Source organism: Paroedura picta, chromosome 1, assembly GCF_049243985.1.
Source record: "Paroedura picta isolate Pp20150507F chromosome 1, Ppicta_v3.0, whole genome shotgun sequence".
In the NCBI taxonomy this organism is placed as follows: domain Eukaryota; kingdom Metazoa; phylum Chordata; class Lepidosauria; order Squamata; family Gekkonidae; genus Paroedura; species Paroedura picta.
This window is the reverse complement of record NC_135369.1, coordinates 82,509,118-82,533,554: the sequence shown is the minus strand read 5'-3', so window position 1 is coordinate 82,533,554 and position 24,437 is coordinate 82,509,118. Positions and strand designations below refer to the sequence as shown.

The 24,437-nt window shown below is 42.3% G+C and overlaps 1 long non-coding RNA gene across 1 annotated transcript in view; it reads left to right on the top strand.

Annotated features, from left to right (window-relative positions):
• Positions 1-23,593, top strand: part of LOC143839520 (uncharacterized) — a 48,738-nt gene extending 25,145 nt beyond the window's left edge. The window contains exons 3-4 of the long non-coding RNA XR_013231753.1: positions 21,257-21,401; positions 22,785-23,593. This is a non-coding gene — a long non-coding RNA (uncharacterized LOC143839520). The remainder of the gene's footprint in view (positions 1-21,256; positions 21,402-22,784) is intronic.
• Positions 23,594-24,437: the final 844 nt, after the last annotated feature.

The window sequence follows — 24,437 nt, the reverse complement described above, 5'->3', positions numbered from 1 at the left end:
CATCCAGCCCAGGGGATTTGAACTCATCCAGTACAGCTAAATGCCTCTTGACTACCTCTCTATCCATGTTAACCTGCAACCCAGACACTATCCTTTGGCTACTGCCATCTCTAGATGTGCCTAAACCCTTTGACCTGTGGGAAAAAACAGATGTAAAATAGGCGCTGAGCCTTTCTGCTTTCTCTGCATCTTCCGTTAGAGTTTGTCCATCTGCGCCCAACATTGGGCCTATTGCCTCCTTTACTTTAAGTTTGCTCCTCACATAACTGAAAAATCTTTTCTTGTTACAATGGGCTTCCCTGGCCAATCTTAGCTCACTCTCAACTTTGGCCTTTCTGATGATTGATCTACAGTGCCTAGTAACCTGTAGGTACTCTTCTTTAGAGCTCTGTCCCTCCCTCCATTTCCTGAACATTTCCCTTTTCTTTCTTAGTTCCTCTTGAAGTTCTCTGTTCATCCAAATAGGCTCCTGCAGTGTTTTCGTCTTTCTGGGATAGTCATGGATTGAGCATGCAATAGCTCTTGTTTGAATAGCGCCCACCCTTCACATGCTCCCTTCACTTCCAGCATTCTCATCCATGGTATGACACTCATCATGTCTCTGAGTTTATTAAAGTTTGCCCTATGAAAATCCAACATCCGTGTCTGGATACAAGCTTCCTTGCCTCCCCATCTCAAAAGGAATTCTATGAGGACATGGTCACTTCCCCCTAGGGTCCTCACCTCCTCCACTTCATCCACCAACTCTTGCCTGTTCGTCAGTATTGGCTGAACTTCTTGTGGGTTCATCTACCATTTGATAAATGATATTGTCAGCCAGGCAGGTCAGAAAGTTGCATGACTGAGGACGCTTCGCAGAATTTGTTTCCCAGCACACATCTGGGAAATTGAAGTTGCCCATGATTACAAGGTCCTGCCACTTGGATATTTTCCCGAGCTGCTCACAAAGTATAGCATCCACATCCTCTCATTGGTCAGGCAGTCGGTAGCAGACACCAACCAACCCACTGTTTGTTTTCCCCTTGTTTATTTTCCCCCATATGCTTTCCACTGTAGATATACTCTCCTTCACTAGAATTTCCTGACAGGTAAGCCCTTTCCTCACATATAGTACCACTCCTCCACCTCTTTGATCTATTCTGTTTTTTCTGAACAGTTCATATCCATCCACTATTACATTCCAGTCATGAGAATCATTCCACCAAGTTTCGGTGATGCCTACTAAATCATACCTTTCCATCAGCATGAGAAGTACCAGCTCTTCCTTCTTATTGCCCATGCTCCGGGCGTTAGTATAAAGGCATCCAAACCACTAAACTTAGCCAAAAGTCTTGAAATTAACTGACCAGTTTGAGCTGGCATGATTTGCTTCCCAATGAGGAAGCAAAATTTCTCCAAATGAGGAGAAGTAAAATGAACCGCTGAAATGGAGGTCAGTCATTTCAGGGTAACATCAGATAGACATACCACTCCTGCTGTTTGACTAAAATGGCTGCAAATCATTTCAACAATAATTTTCTTGGAGAATGACTGAAGATGGCACCATGCTAGCTCGGTCTGTGACGAGCTCTTGAGCCAAGCAGAGGGTCAGGAGCAAATGCACCTGGCAGACCTGAGCAGATACGCAAATCTTGCGAGCCGGTTGCCCCAGGAACGGGATGCAAGCCAGCTAAATACACTCGTTAAACAAACAAAGAAAAAGCTTAAAGAAAAGAGAGAGTTTAAAGATTTGTTGGAGAGAGCTCAGTGGGGGAAGCTGACTTGATACGGAGATTGACAAACTGATAGTTTTTGATCACCCGAACTCCTGTGAGACCTTGCTAGACTTTCTGTTAATAATCTACGACTGCTTAGAACTATGGAAAAATTAACTAAAGCACAGTTCCTTCATTTGTTATGCAAAGGGAACTCAGAGATACTGAAAGCAATCAAAAAGGTTGAAAAGGAAATCCAAGACACCAAGTAAGAGCTCTCAGACAGAATCAACGGTCTGAAAAAAACAGCTGATGAAAACACAACTCAGCCAGCAATACACCAAACGAGAATTCAATGTCTGGAAGTTAATCAACAGGAGTGGGAGAGAGCTAGGAACGTAAAAATCAAAAGCATCTTGGAAGAATTTGGGAAAACAGATTTAAGGAAGGAAAGCAGATTTAAGGAAGGAAGGAAGACTATTTAGAGGAGGAAGAGATTCGGATTGACAAAATATACAGAGTCTACTCAAAGGCAACCACACGCAGGAAGCAAGCAAGAGATATCTTTGTGCGACCTGACAACAAGGAAGAAGCACAAATACTACAAGACCTGCCAGCAGATACATCATGGAAAAGAGCACAATTCCATCTTTTATGACCACCTGAAGAATGTGATGAACAGTGGAGCAATTACTTGGTATACCACTGAGTTTGGTGGATTAAGAAACACAAATACTTCAAGACCTGCTAGCAGATACATCATGGAAAAGAGCACAACTCCATCTTCTGCGACCACCTTAAGAATGTGATGAACAATGGAGCATTTACTTGGCTTTTTGTGGGAAAGACAGCAGTAACTCTTAGGTTAGGGCCAACATACGAAGGGAACTGTCTTTATATTAAGATAATAATAGATTATACTCTCATAATAGATCATACTTTCATATGTATTAACAATTACTTTGCTAAGAAAGATGGCAATAACTTCTAGGTTAGGACTAATATGTGATGGGAATTGAATATGTATGTTATAAGAGAATGGCAAACTATAATTTCACATGTATCAATAATTATTTGGCTAGCTGGTTGTTTCTTTTTCTTTTTAACTTAAGTGATGGGAACTGAGTATGTACTTTTTAAGACAAGAATGGATTGTGCTTTTACATGTGTCAATGATTATTCTGCCAGCTGGTTGTTTCTTTTTTTCCCCCTCTATCTTTCTGTAAATGCTTATATATAATAAAAATAAAAACAATTGAAAAAAACCCAATAATTTTCTCTCCCTCCTCTTTAGAAACTGGGGAAGCAAAATGGACCACTGAAACCGCTGCCATTTCAGGCTAACAGCAAGACAGCTGTTAGATTTAAATGACTGACAGCCATTTAAACTTCCAATTTTGTTCTCCTCTATTCCAAGTGAGGAGAAACAAAACAGACAGTTTAAAAGACTACCCATTATTAGCCTAAAATGGTTGATAGCCATGTCAGTGGTCTGTTTCTCTCCTTCCCTGACTTTTAAGTGAAGAGGAATTTTCATGTTAAAATATGGTTCATGCTCCAGTTCATATGCATCCCTAGTTTTGACTGTCTAAATGATTATTTTACTGCTGAAAATAACACAAATTTGGCCTTGTGCAACCTAATGATCTACTAAATGAGAACCACTTTCATTTAAAGAATAGCCAGCATCTGTAAGTGAATTACAGCCAAATTCTTTAGAGGAGCGCTAATAACATAGGAATTGAGCTGTGAAGCACAGCTGTTCTCTGGGTAATTATTTGGGCCTTTAAAGCCAGGTCAGTTTCCAGGTTTTCATTGGTTCAGTAGCCAATATGTACAGCAGAACCCTGGATTAGAAGAAATGCGGCTCAGTCAAATATCATGAGAATAGGGTGGTTTCTTCTGATTTTCCATAGTAATATACATTTATTTCTAACACACAACTGTTAATCCCAACCAAAGCATTCCCACTGGGCTAAAAAACTGCCAGTAGAGGAATACTGAATAATAACACAGATGGCAACTGTTGGAAACTTCATGGGAAGCTGGATGTACGCATTTCCATCTTCTAATTCTTTCTACATAAACAAATGTGTCCCATACCCCATCTCTAAATAATTAGGTAAGTCATTTCCAAACTGTGTGGTAGTGCCTACTGGGATGACTTGGAGAATCACCCAAGTGTGTCTAAAAATAACCCAGGATAATAACTGAATATGTCTGTGAGCTTCTGGATGCTTCTCCTTCCCATTAGCTTCTGTTGAGGCACAAGTTATGCTGTGTCTCTGTACTGGAAGCCACTGGATAATTCATTCATACCGAATATATATATATACTGGGGGCAAAGCCCGTTGTATACAAGAACACAACGGGCGCTAGAGCTTGGCAGTGGGAAGAGAAAGGGGAGGAGTTGTCCAGTCTGTAAGGGCATGGGGTTGAATGTGTGTGTTGTGTGGGAGGTTGTGGTGGCATGGTGACAAATGAGGGTATGGGTGTGGAGATATGGGTGTCAAGAACCTGTGGTGTGGAATGTTCGTTGAGTGTGGGAGAGGACTGACCTTTGGGAATTTTGGCATAGCGGTTACAGATGAGCTTTCCAGAGCCATGTCCTCAGATATGTGAAGGGAAAATCAGACTGGAGACTCTTCTTAGGGGAAGATTACATGGCAACCAGTTCCTCCCAGTTCTGCGTCATTTCCCTTCTTGTGTGAATTAGGCCACATTCACCGAAATGCCCCTCTGCCCTAATACACATGGGGTAGTCACAGTACACAGGTGTCCACCCTGTTCCTTCTGTCTCCCATATTTTTACTGTTCGTAAAATGTTATGTGCCCACATGCTTCTTTCATTGTTGCTCCTTAGAAGAACGGATTTTTGTACCCTATTGCTTACTACCCAAAGGAGTCTCAAAGCGGTTCACAAACACCTTTTCTATTCGTCTCTCCACAATAGGCAACCTGTGAAGTATGTGGGGTTGTGAGAGATCTGAGAGAACTGGGAATGGGCCACAGTGACCCAGCAGGCCTCAGGTGTCTCAAAGCATTTTCCAATTGTCTTCCCTTTCTCTCCCCATAGCAGACTCCACATGAGGGAGGTGGGGTAGTGAGCCTCACAGGGAAGCTGGCAACCCTAAGAGGAAGACTCTCTGTGCACAGCAGTCTTGACCTTAGTAAGGTTTTTTATACTGTTTTTTTATTTACCAGGCCAAGGTTATTTGCCAGGCCAATAAGTCATTTCAGTTACTATGTGTCTGCAGACATTTAATTGTTCTCTATTTACAGTTTCAGGCTGTAAATATTTATTTAGATCTTCCTGCACTTTCCAGACTCATAGGACTGATGCTGGTCTGCCTGTCTGCGCCCCAGAATACAAACAGTTGCTGGTAAGGGCTGGCCATAACCCATAGGCCAGGAGGGACAATCCTGTACCACTCCCTACCAACTGCAGGCAAAAATGGCTCATTTGAAGGCTGGACTTTTGAAGTCCCACCTCCAAACCTCCAGGAATATTTCCAACCCAGGGGTAGCCAACCTACAGGTGTGGGCTAGAGAGCTCCTAGAAATACAGCTCACCTGCAGAGTATAAAGATCAGCTCCCCAGGCAGAAAGGGCTACTTTGGACAGGGTTGTGGTAGAGAAGAAACATTTAAGGCTTCCCACACAGGTTGTTGTTGAATTGAAAGACTTGAGGCCTACTGCACAGGGTTGTTGTGAAGATGAAACAGGAGACAAAAGAGCCAGTTTCCTCTGCAGAAAAACGCTGTGCAGTGGCCTCAAATCTGCAGAGAGTTGCAAAGAAGAAAGACACATGGCTTGGCTATGTCTAACCTCCAGGAAGAGCAGTATTTTAAATGAGAAGGGGCTTTTCTGTGGCCTCCATGTCAGGCAACTGTTTGGCAGAAGGGGAAAGTCCCCCCCATCAAAACGAAGGCCCTCAGGCTCCCCTGCGTTGCTCTTGGAAAGGCCTCCCTCCCCTCAGTCAGGGCCTGTCAGAGGTTCCTTCGCAGCAGGCCTGAATGGAGGGAGGGAGGGGGAGCACTCTGCAGCCTCCTGCCAGCTCTGTCACGGTTCTGAGGCAATTTGCAGTTGGACATGACAGTTAGGGCAGCCTTGGGGCGAAAAGGGCTGGCACAGCCTGTCCAAGCCTCTGTTCTCATCCCCCTTGGCAGCCCTACTGACCTCCTCTCCCTACCGTGGTCAGGAGCAGACTGGCAGCCAGACTGGGCTGGGTGAATGGAATTTTGGTCTGTCCTGGTGAGGGGCCAGTAGGAAGGCACTTTGCGTGCCTCCCCATTGGCTGCTTAATCCTGGATGGTATCCCCTGTGCAAGCACTGAGTCATGTCTGACCCTTAGGGTGACGCCCTCCAGCGTTTTCATGGCAGACTCAATACGGGGTGGTTTGCCAGTGCCTTCCCCAGTCTTTACCGTTTACCCCCCAGCAAGTTGGGTACTCATTTTACCGACCTCGGAAGGATGCAAGGCTGAGTCAAACTTGAGTCGGCTGCTGGGATTGAACTCCCAACCTCATGGGCAGAGCTTTCAGACAACATTTCTGCTGCCTTACCACTCTGTGCCACAAGAGGCTCATATAATTCACATAAATATAGTTTAAACAGTTCATTAAAATTTAATCTTAAAATATAATTAATTTAAAATTAGCTTGAACAGCAGTTTAATTTAAATATTAAATCTCAACCTGAAAATATGTGGAGGGCTCCTCCCAAGCAGGTGATGTTTACCAAAAAGATATTTGTTACTTGAGTAGCTGAAGGCTGCTGATCTGAACAAGAAAACATATTTCTGTGTGAACATGATCCACTGTTATATCAAAGTGCAGGTATTTCTGACTATTGTCATCATTTTTGATAATAAAACAGGAATGTGTGTTTCATGTGTGTGTGCACACACGCATGAAGCCATCCTAAAGCTAAGGCTATATTTCTTTCTTATTCTCATGATACTGTTTTTGCTACCTCGTTAGTTGTTACCCGTTGACTCTAAATGTTATGCAAAATTCTGGAGCAGTTTTATAATTCCCCATGAAGTGTCAATAGGTTTACAATTTTCCTCATTCTAATCAGACTTTATTGACAGTTAAAATAATTCCCCTTAAGCAGAGATAATGGCAATTCTATGTAGCTATGCTCCATTACCTGATGGTTCCATTATGGTCAAGAAGCCACTATTCAGCAGGTAGTCAGTTGAGATGTCTCCAAGCAAGTTCAGATGCATCTGCCTGCATTGACTTGCAGGAGGGCATTTTGGGCTCAAGGAAGACACACAGACATTTCTGTTGACTTAAACATGGCCAAAGCTTTATTAATACTCAACAGGAGTGTTGGCACTGCATAGGAGAGGGAGCCTGACTTGTCAGAAGACCACTAGAACCTAGACCCCAGCAGTATCCTGGAGCCCATCTGTATCCCAACTGGGAACACAGGTCTCCTTGCCTCTGGATTCCCACCATAGGCAAGTGTCCACCTGGGGTGCCAAGAGGACATGCCCACTTTCTTGGCACCACCCCAGGCCACCCAGCACTGTAAGCCCTGGGGTGCCAAGGAGAGGCATCCATCTCCTTCTTGGTCCCACCCCAGGCTACCTGGCACTGTAAATCCCAAGCCTCCCCAGCTAGGTCGGCCCTGCTCGCAGACCTGCTACCTGTTTCCAGTCCTGCTACCAACATGGGGACTCCCCCAAACAAGCTCCATCCCATGCCAAAAGTGGCAGCTATGACAAAATGCAATATAAAGACATCATCCAGTGGCCTAAGCTTAACAGCCAACAAAATAGGGTGGATGGGAGGAAAGCTGCTCGGGTGCTGAACCTGGTGCTAGGAGGCAGGGGCTCCCTTATAACCGTTTATGCACTGGGAACTTCATTGTCCCAGCTCCCATGCAGGAACACAAATTGGGGGTGGATGAGGTGCACCAGGCCAAATGATCCCCCATGTGGGTGCAGGAAGAGGTGGGGCAACCTGCCACGACTAAAACCCTAGCCTACAACCCAGCATGAAACATCCAGTGCATAAACTGTCCATGTGGCACCTTTTAAGGTGCCTCGAGCCCACTCCCAGGCATCAAAGGTGCGGGCGCAATGCTCTCGCACAACGCTTGCCCTTCTTGTGGCCATAGGATCTCCCACCAATGCACCTTCCCGCCACTAAGTCTTCACCGCTTTTAATCAGAAGATAGTCTTCATAGTTATCACCCCTTTCCCACAACGTCCAATTTTTAAAATCCACTTAATTCAAAGGAAATATGTTTGAAAAAATTAGGCTTACAGCTTAAGTATTTCTGTGTGCTTTTGTGTCTGTCAATGAGTATAGAAAATCTTACAGTTCTTCACTTCTTTAATAGAGGCTTCCTACTGTACATGTGTAAAAAATAAATAATACAATATGTCCAATGTCAGTGCTTTTAAGGATGCATTTGACTGCTCACACACAAAGAGAGAAGGAACTACAAGTGATTCTATGTTTTACGTCTCTTCCACAGTAAATTGAATTATTTCGCTTGCTGGCAGGGCAAGTGAAACAAAAAAGTTATTTGTTACTTATTGAACTAAGACATAAGTCTGTACTTGTAGCACAAATGGGTGCTTAACAAGCACATAGCTGCTAAGAACACTGTTCTGCTTGAAGTGAACTCCAAAAAGAAATATCAATGTGATGATTGCTTAGGAACTCATATTGCAGTACGTGAGAAAGTTCAATCAAGGTAAGTTGATGTGGTGTTTATGTCCATGTTGAAGTTCTTAGCATACATAATTCTATTAATATGTGGGGACCTAGGAGAATCTTGTAGGGGCAGTTTGCCTCCCCCCCCCCCTGTACTATCATTCCTTGTCTCTGTTTCTGTCTCTCCTTTCCATCTTAGCCATGGTTGCTATAATTACTCCACTTCACCCCCAGTACTGTTATTATTATTATTATTGGAGTATTTATTTCCCCCCATTTCAGCTATGGTTACTGGCTCACCCCCCCCCCATTATTCCTGCTCTCTGTGTTTCTTTCTCCCCCTCCTGCAAATCTAGCCCCCCCCCCACAACAATTGTCATTTCTTCTATTTATGCATCATCTCTTTTTTCCATTTCACTCCTGCTGTCATTCCTTTTCTCCCACCCTGTCATTCCTTCACTCTTGCTCTTCTACTTCCCCACCCAGCTGCCTGCCTTCATTGCCTTCCAGAGTTCTTAACTTCCCAACCGCAGAACACCAGTGCCTAAAGTTATCTGGAGGGCCACTATCTTCTCACTGTCCTGCTGCCCTGAAGCTGCTTTAACTCTTCCAGATTCCTCATCACTGTCACTGGAGGTTGCCCCACTGCAGATGCCTCAGCTTCACTATGGCTGCCTCCTTCTGTTTTTCTACCAGGACCTGAGGTTCCTTCCAGGCCAGCCATCTTTTCCTCCAGCCAGGACACTAGTAGTGATGATGATCATCCCTTCCCCCTTGAGTTGTATGAGTGGCATTTATACACTAGTAGAAACAAAGGTACTCTAGTTTTAAGTTTCATAGCACCCCTGAGCTCTCCCTGCCCCAAGATTTCAGATTTATTATTTTTTTGTAAACCTGGGGAGTCCTCCAAGTTATCAGGAAAATCCTCTTTTTCTTTCCTGAAAGTCTAAATAGGTTCTCCCTTTCTTGCTTTCTTATCTCCTTCCCATCCAACAGACAACCTAAATTTGTCTGCCCCTTTGTCTTCAAGAAAACTATGGCCCAGTGGTATGTGTCACGGGGCTAGTCCCACCTGCATGGTAAAGAACCCTTAAGTATTTGTGGGGGGGGGGATCTCATTTTCCTCTGTATTCCTTCCCCACACTATTTCATCTTACCCTCCTCCAGTCAGCCCCCATTTCCTCTCATTGCCTCATTCTCACTTTCTCAGCAATTTTTCTTGGCTGCTAGTTCTAAAGCCCCAATCCATGTGATCAAGTCAGTGACAGAAACCTCCTCCTCATTCAAAGATGGCAGGATAAGCAGGCCATTAAAAAGGTGGTCACTTGGTCAAACCCCCCTTTTGCTGTTAGGCCTTCTTTGGAGTTATGGACTTGGCAAACACTCAGTTGGCTGTAAAAGTGGAGTACAGCTACTGCTATAAGTAATAGCCTCCTTAAAAATGGCAAAAAGGTTCTGCATCTTTTGTGTATATACATTTCTTTTAACTACAGCTCAGGTACAAGACTTTCACATCCATTACTACCTGTCCTAATAAAAGGATTCATCTCAAGTAGAAACGCCCCAAAGATGTACCCCTGTTAATTTTTTTTTCTTGCAAATCTTTTATTTTTCTATTTACTCATTGTTTTAATCCTTTTAACAGATCAATAAAGAAGGGGGAGAGAAACAGGGGATGATTAAAATACAAAGGCTGTGCACAACTCAAATAGCCACAACACTGAACCTATCAGCACTCAAAATAGCCATCTTCTCCCTCAGAGGCCCTAAGCAAAATGGCCACTGATGGCAAGGGATGAAATAGTGACCTGGGGTCAGGTTCCCAAGCCCCATCTAGAACGTGCTACTTAAAATCTTGGGTTAAAGGTGGAGAACCCTACTTTGCATCGGCATTCGCAGGGGGCTCCTGGGAATTGTAGTCCATGGACATCTGGAGGGCCGCAGTTTGACTACCCCAGGGCTAGAATGTTAACTGTATAATAGTGAGGGTGCTAAATACTAGATTTTTTTGTGTATGTGGGTGTGTGTGTGTGTGATTCATTAACTGTTCGTTCATTAGCTCAGTGGCTGATCTCCCCCTATAATACAAGAAAATTATCACAACAGCTTTCTTGAGAGGCAGTAGTTTGCTTTCTGACCTTATCATGTGAGTGAGCTTCTTACTCCTGTTCGTTGGGAAGTATTTGTTGATTGTAAAGTCACCGTCTAATTCAAACTCTTATTCTGCTCGAGATATGTTAAACATGGTGAACCTGCACAACATACCTAGTGCCTTGGCATGTTCAGTGGGACACAGCATATTTTATGCTGAGTGGATACATGGATTTGCCCATTTTAGCGGATTATGTGTCTGTGGTCTTAGACTATTACCATGCTATCGCTGGCCAGATCAGATGCTTTTCTACCATTGTATTGTAACATTGAATATCATTTAACATCATGAGTATTGTATGCCTGCTGTTACTAGTTTGCCAGCAAATTGTTATATGAAAAGATTGTGACATTGCAGCTCAGACTTGTACTTATGCTTGCTTAATGGCAAAATGAAAAATGTTCAAGTGGTACTTAGGCTATTCATAGCTACTGAGAATTAGAACTTCAGAGTACTTCAGTTCTATTTTTTCTTGAGAGAGAATGATTTCAGGATTGCTTCCTTGATACTTTTCCCTATGTGAATATTTCTCAAGAGACATATGTGAGCAAAACACCAGGTTTGTCTCCATACAATCTCAGCAACCCAAGAAGGGCATTACATCCTTAATTTGGTAAATGTTTACTATTAATATCACTTCCATCTCAGTTACTTGAACATGATTCATTGGTTTCAATTGAACATATTTTTCAAATAAACATATATAGGCTTACACGTACATATTTATTAATTGTTGATAGATTCATGAGATCATCTTGGAAAACCATACTCAATCAAGACTGGATTGGTTCCCCAGGTCAGGGTCCCTAATGTTAGTGACAAAATCTTGAAATAGTTGATACTACTCCATTGACCAACATATGAGGAAGGCCAGGTTTGTAGTTTTGTGCCATGGCTGCCAGTCCTGCTATATTATATTACCTGCCAATGGTAGTGACTAATGTCATACACCATGATTTCCTCTAGTTCCTAAGGTGGCTCAGAAAGCAGATCACATAACGGTGTGCACTTGAAAACTGCTAGGAAATAAGCTGGAAATACAGCAATGTAATATCAAATCAACCAGCAGAGGAAGCAAAACATATGCAGAAAAAAATACATTACTGACATATAACTGATGCAATTAATAATAATTATTATTTATTAGATTTGTATGACTGCCGCTCTCGTAGAACCGTCTCACGGCGGTTTACAACATTTCAAATATAAATCAATACATTAAAACCATTAAAAATTCCCCTTTAAAACCCCCACAAAACAATGCACATTTACAAAAATGGTGATATAATAACTGTACCCACACAGGCTGTTATTCCCACACAGGCTAGTGGTTGGAAGACAAGTGGATGGATAATTGGGCATAGGATAGATCAATCTGGGAATCCGGGCCATCTACTACTGGCCTCTGTCCCTAGGGGGAGGGGGCCTGATCTTAGCCCCTGGGCCACCACCCGGCTTCAGACAAATGCCTGGTGGAAGAGCTCCATTTTACAAGCCCTGTGGAACTCAGAATGCTCCGACAGGGTCCGCAGCTCTTCAAGGAGCTCATTCCACTAGGTAAGGGCCAGGACCGAAAAGGCCCTGGCCTTTATCAAGGCCAGGCATGCTTCCCGGGGTCCTGGGATCATCAGCAAATTCTTAGCCACAGAGTGAAGTGCCCTGTGGGGGGCATAAAGAGGTAGGCGGTCCCTCACGTATGCAGGACCCAAGCCGCGTATGGCCTTAAAGGTTAGAACCAAAACCTTGAACCTGATCCAGAAACAGATTGGTAACCAGTGCAGCTGCTTCAGCAAAGACTAAACATGGGTCCTCCAAGATGAGTTAGTGAGGACCCATGCAGCTGCATTCTATATAAGCTGTAATTTCTGGGTCAGGGTTGAAAACCCCTAAATGAAGCCCCAGTGTTACATCATAACGTTTGTAGTCCCAGCCCACTGTGACATTTCAAATGTAAGTTTGTCATAGACAATTTGAGGTATTGAAGTAATGTGGATGTAAGTAATCACTCTTTGTTTATAAATCTGACCACCATGAAAAGAAGTACAAGAATAGCAAATGCCAGTAGGGAGGAGCATATGCTCCTTGTTCTTGTTGTTCTGGTGGGTCATGTTGCATTGTGTTCAATTCGTCCTTCATTTCAATTTACAAAGGAGAATTTTTCAGGTGAATCCAGGAATTACGGTACACTGCAGCTTTCAATGTAGCTTATTTTACAAACCTGCATATATGCATCAATAAAATATCTTGATGAGATCATGCATATGACTGCATCTAGGTTATTTTTGTGCAGTATTACATGTGCTCCTGCCAATTAATGAAGCAATTCCAAAAAAAGAATATTGATACAAAATAAAGAGAAAGAATAACAAATAAAATTAAAATTATTTTGTTACAGGATTTTGTGAAAGCATAAACTCATAAGTTTAAACTCATAAGAGCCTCTTGTGGCACAGAGTGGTAAGGCAGCAGACATGCAGTCTGAAAGCTCTGCCCATGAGGCTGGGAATTCAATCCCAGCAGCCGGCTCAAGGTTGACTCAGCCTTCCATCCTTCCGAGGTCGGTAAAATGAGTACCCAGCTTGCTGGGGGGTAAACGGTAATGACTGGGGAAGGCACTGGCAAACCACCCCATATTGAGTCTTTCATGAAAATGCTGGAGGGCATCACCCCAAGGGTCAGACATGACCTGGTGCTTGCACAGGGAATACCTTTACCTTTACCTTTAAACTCATAAGGGTCATGAAGAGGGGAAATGAACCCACTGAATACTATACATGCATAACATTCTGTACTAGATTCAGAGATGTAAAAGCAGCATCTTATCAGTTTCACTTGAGAAAGAAGACTAAGGATTGGATCCAGGTTAAATTTTCTATCATCTGAACTGAATGTTTCACTGCATCCTACTTATCTCTACAAAATACTATTTATCACTGCATCCTACTTATCTCTACAAAATTTCTTGGGAAATGGGGACCCTCAGTAAAGGCATGAAGGGGGTCTGCAGCTGGAAGGGATGTAGGTAGATATTGCAAATTTGTTTTGGATTCAACTCAAAATAAAATTTGGATAGAAATTTAGATGCAGGGAATGTTGGAAGCATCTGTAGTTGCTAGCCATGTGTCTCCAAACAATTTAAACACCGTATGACACTATAAGACTTGGTTTCCAGTGACACACAGTAATGTAATTAAATTGCACCCATACTTTTTGATGGAAGTTTTAATAAATGTTTCTGAAATGTTTTCATCAATCTATGAATATCCTGTTGACAAGAGATATTTTGCATTAGTGAGTGGAAAATGAAACAATCTAAAAGGTCAAAAGTTGTAATGTTTCTTATGAAGCCGTGAAAATCACTGAAAGTATGATTCCCAGGAAATTGCATATTCTTCCAATTTGCCATCCACTATTTTCTCAGAGTTATTTGGTTTATTACTAAGCTCCATAGCAAAAGTATTATAGAAAAAATATATATACATTGTAATAATGCTAGCTTTTTCCAGTCAGAGAAGCTGAGCTCTTTCAGTCACAAACTATAAGCAGCATCAGATTTCTTCGTGCCTCTTTTTCCATGGAAAGACATTTAGAACTGTATGACCAACTGAAACATGCAAAAATGCCAAACCCCCTGGCAAATAGGCAATTCTATTTTTGGTGTACTTTTACAAAACCTGCTCATTGGCGTTCAGTATCCAGGCCTCACACTCTAAAGTATCTTTTAAGGCTGACTTGCCAAGCCTAAACTCCTAACCTCCAACTAACTGGCTTCAATTTATCACACTGACACACACTTTGAATTCGTATGAGTTAACAGACCTTAAGCACAAAACAGTACTGATGGACCACAATAAGTGTACATAAGAAATATGAGACGTTGACTAGGAACTGGATAACATGCAGCTATGTCCACATATATTGCACTGATTAGATGAAGCAGGTCAACAATTAGCCTCTGTGTATAGTCCACTTACAGAGACAAAAGTGGATGTAAGAATGGGAAAGCAGCAGGAAATTCTCCATTTGTTTAACAACTGTGCTGCTTCAGAAATGTGTTATCTAATCTAGAGTCACATTGGACCACACTAATATTATACTCATTTCAGTTCTACTAAATTCCTCTGTGCATAATTCTCTGCCAGCATGCAGCTTTATTAATTCCTACTTTTTGCTTGTGGCACAGCATAGTTTGAATTATGTCTGTCAAGTGTTGAAATGTGGAAAATTGTGCCTCGAATCTGGGGGTGGAATTTGATGATGATGATGATGATGATGATGATTTTTATTCCCCACCACACCTGGTAGGTTACAACCATCCATTAAAAACCCCAATAAAACCCTGTTAAAATTAAAAATAGGACATAAAAATTACATCATAAGGAGACACATGGCAGTGTAATCAACTGTCCATCCCCCCATGAACATCCCAATAGGGGGAGGTGGCGAGAGGGAGCCATGACCTGATGCTAATGGAGGCCCCTAGCATAGTGTTAGGGGATAATCCCACTCAACCTCATACTGTATATGTAAAATATATATATATCAGTAACAATAGGCACATTATGATGACCCTTGACTATTTTAGCAAATGTAATCCTGTTGGGTGTGAAAGTATGTGGGGAAATACGTGCACATTTTGTGGGGAAAGTATGTGGGGAAATACATACACATTAGGTAAATACCTAAGCTTTTTGTCTCTTTCACATTTGGGAAAGGATCATGCCATAGATTTTCATCGATCTCTGATAGTTTCCAGCTCTGCTGCCACAAAATACAGCTTCCTGTAGGATTGCCAACTACCCCTTGTAATGCATGTCCCTGTAGAGTTGCACAGTTTGCTAGACCAGCAGAAAACATGGTGGAATGATTATCATGACTGGAATATAATGGTGGATGGATATGAACTGTTCAGAAAAAACAGAATAGATTCCCCAGCTTCTAAAAAGGAGGTAGAGAAAATTATTGTTGAAATAATTTGCAGCCATTTTAGCCAAACAGCAGGACTGGTATGCCTATCTGATGTTAGCCTGAAATGACTGACCTCCATTTCAGCGGTTCATTTCACTTCTCCTCATTTGGAGGCATTTTGCTTCCTCATTGGGAAGCAAAATGTGCCAGCTCAAACTGGTCGGTTCATATCAAGACTTTTGGCTTAGTTTAGTGGTTTGGATGCCTTTATACTAACGCCCGGAGCATGGGCAATAAGAAGGAAGAGCTGGAATTTCTCATGCTGATGGAAAGGTATGATCTAGTAGGCATCACAGAAACTTGGTGGAATGATTCTCATGACTGGAATGTAATGGTGGATGGATATGAACTGTTCAGAAAAAACAGAATAGATCAAAGAGGTGGAGGAGTGGCACTGTATGTGAAGAAAGGGCTTACCTGTCAGGAAATTCTAGTGAAGGAGAGCATATCTACAGTGGAAAGCATCTGGGGGAAAATAAACGAGGGGAAAACAAACAGTGGGTTGGTTCGTGTCTGCTACCGACTGCCTGACCAATGAGAGGATGTGGATGCTGCACTTTGTGAGCAGCTTGGGAAAATATCCAAGCGGCAGGACCTTGTCATCATGAGTGACTTCAATTTCCCAGATGTGTGCTGGGAAACAAACTCTGCAAAGCATCCTCAGTCATGCAACTTTCTGACCTGCCTGGCTGACAATATCATTTATCAAATGGTAGATGAACCCACAAGAAGTTCAGCCAATACTGACGAACAGGCAAGAGTTGATGGATGAAGTGGAGGAGGTGAGGACCCTAGGGGGAAGTGACCATGTCCTCATAGAATTCCTTTTGAGATGGGGAGGTAAGGAAGCTTGTAGCCAGATGCAGATGTTGGATTTTCGTAGGGCAAACTTTAATAAACTCAGAGTCATGATGAGTGTCATACTATGGATGAGAATGCTGGAATTGAAGGGAGCATGTGAAGGGTGGGTGCTACTCAAACAAGAGCTATTGCATGCTAAATCCATCATCATCATCATCATCATCATCATCATCATCATCATCATCATCATTATTATTATTATTATTAGATTTATAGCCCACCACTCCCTTGCAACTCCCTTGCGGCTCGTGACTAATCCATGACTATCCCAGAAAGATGAAAATACTGTAGGAGCTCTAAGAAGCCTATTTGGATGAACAGAGAACTTCAAAAGGAACTAAGAAAGAAAAGGAAGATGTTCAGGAAATGGAGGGAAGGACAGAGCTCTAAAGAAGAGTACCTACAGGTTACTAGGCACTGTAGATCAATCATCAGAAAGGCCAAAGCTGAGAGTGAGCTAAGATTGGCCAGGGAAGCCCATTGTAACAAGAAAAGATTTTTCAGTTATATGAGGAGCAAACATAAAGTAAAGGAGGCAATAGGCCCAATGTTGAGTGCAGATGGACAAACTCTAATGGAGGATGCAGAGAAAGCAGAAAGGCTTAGTGCCTATTTAACATCTGTTTGTTCCCACAGGTCAAAGTGTTTAGGCACATCTAGAGATGGCAGTAGCCAAGGGATAATGTCTGGGTGGCAGGTTGACATGGACAGAGACGTTGTCGAGAGGCATTTAGCTGCACTGGATGAGTTCAAATCCCCTGGGCCGGATGAAATGCACCCGAGAGTGCTAAATGAACTTTCCGGAGAACTTGCACAACCCTTGTCCATCGTCTTCGGGACCTCTTTAAGGACTGGAGATGTTATTCCGCTCTTCGAAAAAGGGAGGAAGGATGACCTGGGAAACTACAGACCAGTGAGTCTGACCTCTGTTGTGGGGAATATAATGGAGCATATATTAAAAGGAGTGATCTGCAAACAATTTGGTGATCCAAGGAAGTCAGCATGGATTTGTCTCCAACAGGTCCTGTCAGACCAACCTGGTTTCCTTTTTTGACCAAGTAACAGGTTTGCTGAATCATGGAAATTCAGTTGATGTCGTTTACCTGGATTTTAGTAAAGTTTTTGATAAGGTTCCCCATGATATTTGCTGGATCGTGGAGGCATGGCAAATACTCCGGAAGATAGAGACAGAGTTCAACGAGATCTGAACACAATGGAAAAATGGGCAAATGAAAACAAGATGCAATTTAATAAAGATAAGTGTAAAGTTCTGCATCTTTGTCAGAAAAATGAAAAGCATACCTACTGGATGGCGGATATGCTTCTAGGTAACACTGTGTGTGAACGAGACCTTGGGGTACTTGTGGATTGTAAACTAAACATGAGCAGGCAGTGTGATGCAGCGGTAAAAAAGGCAAATGCCATTTTGGGCTGTATCAACAGGGGCATCACATCAAAATCACAAGATGTCATAGTCCCATTGTATATGGCACTGGTCAGACCACACCTGGAGTACTGTGTGCAGTTCTGGAGGCCTCACTTCAAGAAGGATGTAGATAAAATTGAAAGGGTACAGAGGAGAGCGACAAGGATAATCTGGGGCCAAGGGTCCAAGCCCTATGAAGATAGGGTGAGGGACTGGGGAATGTTCAGCCTGGAGAAAAGGAGGTTGAGAGGGGACATGATAGCCCTCTTTAAGTATTTGAAAGGTTGTCGTTTGGAGGAGGGCAGGATGCTGTTACTGTTGGTTGCAGAGGAAAGGACATGCAGTAATGGGTTTAAACTACAAGTACAACGATATAGGCTAGATATCATGAAAAAAAATTTTCACAATAAGAGTAGTTCAGCAGTGGAATAGGCTGCCTAAGGAGGTGGTGAGCTCCCCCTCACTGGCAGTCTTCAAGCAAAGGTTGGATACACATTTTTCTTGGATGCTTTAGGATGCTTAGGGTTGATCCTGCGTTGAGCAGGGGGTTGGACTAGATGGCCTGTATGGCCCCTTCCAACTCTATGATTCTATGATTCTATGATTATTGTAATGACCCATCACTCAGGTATAAAACTGTGATTATAAACTTCAATTGCCAACTTGAATTCAGAATGGCCCATCTTTTAGCACTGCATCCCATCCATACATTTCCAACAGTTGCAGGGATCTGTGCTGAATTCACCACGCCTTAACATGGGCTCCAAGGCCTTTGTGGACAGGAACAGTTAAAAAGTGTCAGACTGAGAGGCAGCAACTAATCTTGTGCTAAATGGATTAACATGCATCTTTAGCATACATTTTAAGACTGTAAACACTGTTGTAGACACCAAAACCTTGGTGTGGCCAGAGGCTTGTCTCACAGGCTAGGAACTGTCATGAATGCCCCTGCCAATTTTATGAGATTCCATATAAAGTGTTTCTGTCCATTACAATTCCAACAGCTAAAAATACACACACAAACACATTAAAACCCAAATATAAAACATATATAATAGTACTAAAGAAGAATAATCTAATTTGTGCATTTTGGAAAAGGAATAAAGCATAGCTTCCAGAACAAATAAAGAGCCCTTACAGAACTTAAAATGTACATGTTTGTCTTATCCAGCTATCAGTCAAGGAAGCCTTATTCGGAAAATGCCACAAGGAATATAATAGAATCATGGGGTTAGAAGGGATCCCCAAGGTCATCCAGTCTAACCCCCTGCACAATACAGGAAACTCACAACAATCTGCCCACTCAAAGTATCCACAATTTTATGCCCAGATGATTCCTCCCCCCTCTCCCAAGAAAACCAAAATCTTTGGCCAGTTTGTCCGGGAGGAATGTACCTTCCAACCTCAAAGTGATGATCAGCATTTCCCTAGGCATGCAAGAAAGTGCTACAAAAGCCAAGCACTGCCAACGAACTTACTATTTGCCTAAGTTTATAGAATCAACATTTCTGTCAAATGGCTACCTAGTCTCCACTTAAAAACTTCCAAAGGAAGACAACTCACTAGCTGGGGGTACCTGGCAACCCTAAATCATTATCTACGAGTCAGCAGCCAAGATGGCTCACACCTCTGGCCACATTGAAGATTTATTTTTTTTTAAATTTATATTCTTACTTCTATACCACCCTCACAATAAAACCAGTAAAAATACAACATAAAAGCTCATTAAAACCCTTAATTATACAAAAACCAAGAATAACAGCAAGAGAAAGGTGTCAGCATAATTTCTTCAGCCTAGTGACTGTTCCAGCCAGATCAGCATAGATGTTCCTATAATCCAGTCCATCTGGGGCAGGTCATACATATCAGGAGGGATCCACAGATGTCATTACCGGTCGCCGCACCATACCTATAACAGAGGAGGAATGAGAGCTCAGCCCACATGTTGTTCAACTGGAAAAGACCTATCCCCAGTCTTCCTTCCTGCTAGAAAAACCTCTACCTACTTTGCGGCTAAATACCTTCTGTTGCCTCAAGAAGCTTCATTGGCACAAGAGGCAGGCAGGTGGATTTTGCGTTATTCCTACTGCTCATGGTTTCTTTTGCCATGCTCTCCATGAGGTTTTTTATTTTTTTAAACTTTTATTTTTAAAAAAGGTTGCAAAGGCTTCTGAGGGAAAGGAGGGAAAGGGGAAGTTTTACATTCATGAGTGCCTTCAGTTTGTAGTTTGTAGAGTTCTGCCATGTTAAAAAAACATGCTGTGAAGGATATTATTTTGCTCATGTTCAGAAAAATTAAAACAATATCCAAGCAGTGTTCTAACTACTGACATGGTCAGGAATATGACCTTGAAATGCTTCTGCTTGATTTGTTTCTGCCAGCACTACGCTGTTTTTCCCTAAAGGTGAGGGAATAGCCTAATGTGTGTCAGGATCCAATGTTATTAGGAACAACCATCTTATTTTGAAGTCTAAATATGTACAAAGATGAGTCACAATCTAACCATTAAACAGTAGTCTGACTCATAGCCTTCTCTTCTCGCTACAACTTCCCCTGAGCCTTTGGGAACACAAAATCATAGTACTTCTTCAGCTGTGTAAATTGTTCTTCTCCAACGGTTTATTTTTCGTCTGCTGCATAATTTATTTGTTGGAATCCAGGGCTCTCTCTTGTGTCCATGGCAATGTCTCTCTTGCAATTTCCAGGGTTATCATGACTTTGTCAGCATGTCCACCTCTCCAGTGCAGATTGATATGGCAAGGCAAATGCAAGCAGAAAAAACTCTTCTGAAAAGAAAACTGTAAAGATGTTGGGCTCCTTGCTTAGCATTTGCAGGATTCCATTGCCAGCTTCATATATGCAACTGCAGACAGAAATGTATGAGCAAATGGGAACTGAGCTTTATGCAGATCCAGCCAGCGATTGCCATGACAGCAGTTTTCTTTTTTTCTTTCAGCAATTCTGATTGTACAAATAGCACGTGCTGTAATCAGCCCACCCCCCCCCCTCAAGACTGCTTATAAATGAGACAAGAGACTCACTCACACAGGTATCAGATCCTTCTCTCATCTCATTCTGCCTCTGTGGATGGGCATTTATTCATATATTTACTTCTGAAAGGGTGAAACTGTAGAGCAGGAGGACTATGTATTGTGAGGGAGAGAGTGGAACATAGCAAAAGTAGCTTCTGTTTGCCTGGCTGTTTCAGAAGCTCTTCTGGACAGAAGAAAGAAAAAACATCAGCTATATAGCAGGCTTTAGAACAGGCCCAGGTGTACTTGGGATAGGATAAAAAAAATTGTCTGCCTTTCCCTGGCCTGCGTCATCTTTTGTCATTGTTTGGCAGCAAATAAAGCAAATGCTTCCCTTCTTCTAATAAAAGTATTCTAGAATGTCTCAGGCAAAAAAAGTCTGTGAGTTATGTGCCATCATGTCATTTCCAACTTATGATGACCCTCTATACCTTTACTTGTATAGAATATGAGTCTTCTGGAAGTCAAGAAGACAGCAGTGTGATTGGACAAAAAGCTGTTCAATGAAAATTCAATCAGGGACCATGCTGTTTGACAAGAACATGGGCTAAGTATTTGGGCTGGAGAGTATACCAGAGAGATGCATATCTGTTGAGTAATTTTCTCCTCTCATTAACTCTTCCCTGACCATTTTTGCCTTAAAGCAGTGGTTGTCAACCTGGGGGTCAGAACCTCTTTGGGGGTCAAACGACCCTTTCACAGGGGTCATGGCAGGGCAAGCAGCTTGGCCGGGGGGGGGACTATCCACACAGCAGCCTTGTGGGGTAGATCGAGATAGAGTATTCATTTGTCTGGAGCAGCAGAAAAGAGCAAGATCGGCATGGTGGGACAAGAGGCAGAACTGAACTGAGAAACCACGGGGAAAAAAACAATTTATATACAATCATGAACAATGGATCTTCATGCCATTGTTAAGTTTTGGTTTAATTTCTGTGAACGAACACTTGCATAATTTTATGGTTGGGGGTCACCTCAACATGAGGAACTGTATTAAAGGGTTGCAGCATTAGGAAGGTTGAGAACCACTGCCTTAGAGAAAAGAGTAGCTGCAAAAAAAATGTACTGACAAAAATAATGTTCATATGAGGCCTGTGTGGTTCATTAATTGTTTCTTGGAGGTTAATGAACAGTGAATACTCAGCTTGAACTGTGATTAGTTGCTTTGACCATGACTGAGGAGGCAACATGGCTGCTTGCATTAAAGGGAAACTGACTGTGAATCAGTCATAAGACCCCTAAGAGAGAATTGCTCCATATTTTTCAAGGGCACTGATTGGGTTTTCTAAATTGTGTAAAGAGCAACTCAGGGCTGGGTTGTGCTACAAAGTGGGACAAACTGAAAGTTGCCTTTTGGTTGTCTTTAGGTGACATTCTAAATAGAATCCCTAAAATTACGAACACTCACAACCTTTGACCATTTTCCAATTGCTATCAATTAAGTTCCTTCCAGGATGAAATCAGATATCAATAGATGCATACTCTGCGAATATCTATACAATATGCATTTTATGTTCTTTGGGGGGATACCTGAAGTATCACATTTACCAATATAAAAGATTATTTGCTTTATATAGTCCAATGTATTGCTTTTCCCCATGTTCTTTATTTTTTATTTCTAAGCACTGTTCTTTGTTTGGCTTTGTAGAATACCTCATTTCAGGTTAGGAGCTCTTAAAATTACTGTTGTGGTGTGCACATATCTTAAAGATGGCATATAAGAGCCAACTCTTCTTCTTCTTCTTTGAAAGCTGAGATATGAAAGGAGAATTTTGGGTCCTGAAATTTAATTTCAAATAACTGTTTGTATCATTTCCCCAAAACTCATAGATTTCTAGGACACAAACCATCCTTTCCTCACAGTAAATGCCCAGCCTTTATGCCTATGGAAAGTTCAACCCCCTAGTGTTGATTTTTGCCACCTAAATAATAATAACTGTCAACTAAATTTCTGTCTCTTGCTTCCTCTTTTCCAGATACTGAATGGTGCAGTGCGGAAACAGAGAGCATGTCAGACAGAATGTCAAAACCTGTCAGCTTTCCGAGACTCTTCATATATGTTTTGTGCTGGGGGAAGATAATATTCAGTGGCATTCAAGGTTCTTGTAGTTTAACTTTGTCACCAATACTCCGGGATAAGGAATAACTGATACATTAAGAAAGGATTAACTCAGTCGTATTCTCTCCAAGATCAATTTTTGAACATATGTTCAGACAACTATGGGCATTTCCACGCATGCAAAATGTAGCTAGGCAGCCTCCAAATGTTGGTGACATAGTCAGACCCTTCTACATGATGTCACCAACATCCCGAGGCTGTCCAGTAGGTGGCTTGCGATTTCACCATTTTTAAATAATGATGAGGTAAATCCAGGAAAGTGGATTTACCACCCTAAAACGCATGAGCCACCAGTGAGCCACCAGTGAGGAATCAGGGAAATGACTGTATGGAGGGGGAAATGCATAATAGTATCTGTAGTCCCACTCTTGTTTCCACCCTCTCTTCTCCATATCCTGCTTTGAGTAATTTTTCATGTTGCAGCAGGACTGCAAACATTTTTTCCAAGGTGAAATAAAATCTTCTTTAAAGTGTCCACAGTCTTCTTGGGATCAGGCAGGCAAAACACAGCCCCGTTTCTGTTTCCTAGAGGTGGGAAATGAGCTGGAAAGGGTGGGGGGTGATATAGCAGCTTTCTCCCAATCATTCAACCATGTATGCACTTTGTTTTTAAGCCTCCCATGTCTTTTTGGGCTTCCGTTACCTGTCCAGTCTTCTCACAACTGGGGCAGGGGAGAAAAGACCCATTTGCATTTTCTGGAGGTGGGAAATGAGCTTGGAAAGAGAGGGGAGGGCGGGTGATATCCCGAATCTATAGGGGCAGCTTGTTTTTAAACTTGTTTTTAAGCAGCTTGTTTTTAAGCCTACCATTAGCTTAAAATGCCTTTTTGAGCTTCAGCTACCTGTCCAGGCTTCACACAACTTGGGCAGACAAAAACAGTCCAGTTTGCATCTTCTGGAGGTGATAAATGAGCTGGAAAGGGGGGGATGGGTCTGATTGCCTTCTGCTGATCCTACAGGGGTCTCAATAACTTGTTTTAAAGCCTAATGTTAGCTTAAAATGTCTTTTTGGGCAGCATCTCAGAAATCCACCCCAAAGGAAATAAAGTTCAAAAACAAACAAACAAACAGATCTCAAAAGGGGGTGATGCTGTATAATTCTGGCATTTCTCCATAGCAATAGGGCAGTGTGAATTTTATTAAAATGCATCTGTGTTATGGCATTACCATATAGCAACGCAGAAGTGCCTTTAAAAATAATTTTGGGTCTGGGGGTGAAAGTTTCAATTGAGGAGGGAACTGTTGTTGTGATAGGTGGCATGCTGTCAGGAGGCAAAAAGCCTTGATGGGGCAGTGGGAAAATGTGGGAGGGGTCTCCCCATGAGAAGGGCTGCAAATGTGAGATTTACCATCCTGCATTTGCCAGCAGGAAGCCACTCGTATTTTACCCCTCCATGCGGAAATGCCCTATATTTTCAAGTGCATTTAGCTCCTTTCTTATGGAATCAATACTGCTATCATCCACTGGTAGTCTTGTGGTCAGTTATTGGTGGATCTTCTGGCAGATGTT